Raw genomic sequence first — 1,306 nt, forward strand, 5'->3', positions numbered from 1 at the left:
ATAAAATCAACGATGATGAACTAAACCATCTAGCATTTATTGGTGCCTTACTTGGTTATTATGTATTGCACTTCAAAATATAAGGCTTAATTTTGTGTTATATCTTAGTTGATGAAGATTACTGGGCAAATGGAAGGCTGAGAAGGTTGGGTTCTCAGGTAAATACTGCCCAGCAACTTTGCTCTCCCAACAATGTAACCATTCATCACTTTCCACTAAAGATTACCTAGTACAGGAGTTCCTATCATTTTCTTTCTAATGTCCAGAAGATGCATAAACAGTATTGTAAATTCAAAAATCCAAAGGCCGCCAAACATGGTGGTGCACACCTATAATCCCAGCAACTTGGGAGGCTGAGGCAGGAGGATTGTGAGTTCAAAACCAGTCTCAACAACTTAGTGAGGTCCTAAGCAACTTAATGAGACTTTGGTCCTAAATAAAAATTTTTAAAAGGCTGGGGATGTGGCTCAATGGTTAAGCACCCCTGGGTTTCAATCTCCAGTACCAAAAAAACCAACCCAAAGACCAGAAAACAAACTTTGAGTCAGGCAGTTCTTCTCCAAGGCTGTTGTTAGATGGCAACACACAACTAGTCACTGCTATATTGGCTTTTGCTTCTAACTGAGCTCCATTTGGAAAGATGGAAGGATTTCTACATTTGTTTTGAAAAGTATATGTAATTTTTTGTTGGTAAGAAGATGCCTTTTTTCTTTAGTCTTGAAAGACAGGACATTTGCTATAATTTGCTTTCAAAGCATCATTTTGAATGAATTTGTGTTGCTTTAGCTTTGAATTGTGGGGAGATTTAGGACTTCAAATTTGTTGGTGAAAATAAGAGAAAATCTTCATTTCTTTGTTATAATACAACAATCTGTGGCAGACTGCTTTACATTTAGCAATGCAGCCTCACTGAAACATTTTTTTTTTTTTTAATGAGCATGGTAAATCACTTACCGATAGTAGGGTAAGTAAGAAAATATCCTTTAGTCTGCTGGACTTTCATTAATCTCTCAGAAGTTGATAAACTGACAGATTTTTCTGTTTTTCTTTCTTTTTCATGGGGAGAAGGGAGTCACTTGGTAGAGGAATGATATAGGTCTTAATTCTAACCAAATATGATGAAAGGAGACAGAAAGGAAGTCTAAGCTGGGTGCAGTTGCACACACTTGTAATCCCAGCAACTTGGGAGGTTGAGGCAGGAGGATCACAAATTCAAGGCCAGTTTCAAAATTTAGTGAGAACCTGTCTCAAAAATAAAATAAAAAGGGGTGGGGATATAGCTCAGTGGTAGAGGGCACCTGGCTTT

This window comes from Sciurus carolinensis, chromosome X (assembly GCF_902686445.1).
Source record: "Sciurus carolinensis chromosome X, mSciCar1.2, whole genome shotgun sequence".
Taxonomy (NCBI): domain Eukaryota; kingdom Metazoa; phylum Chordata; class Mammalia; order Rodentia; family Sciuridae; genus Sciurus; species Sciurus carolinensis.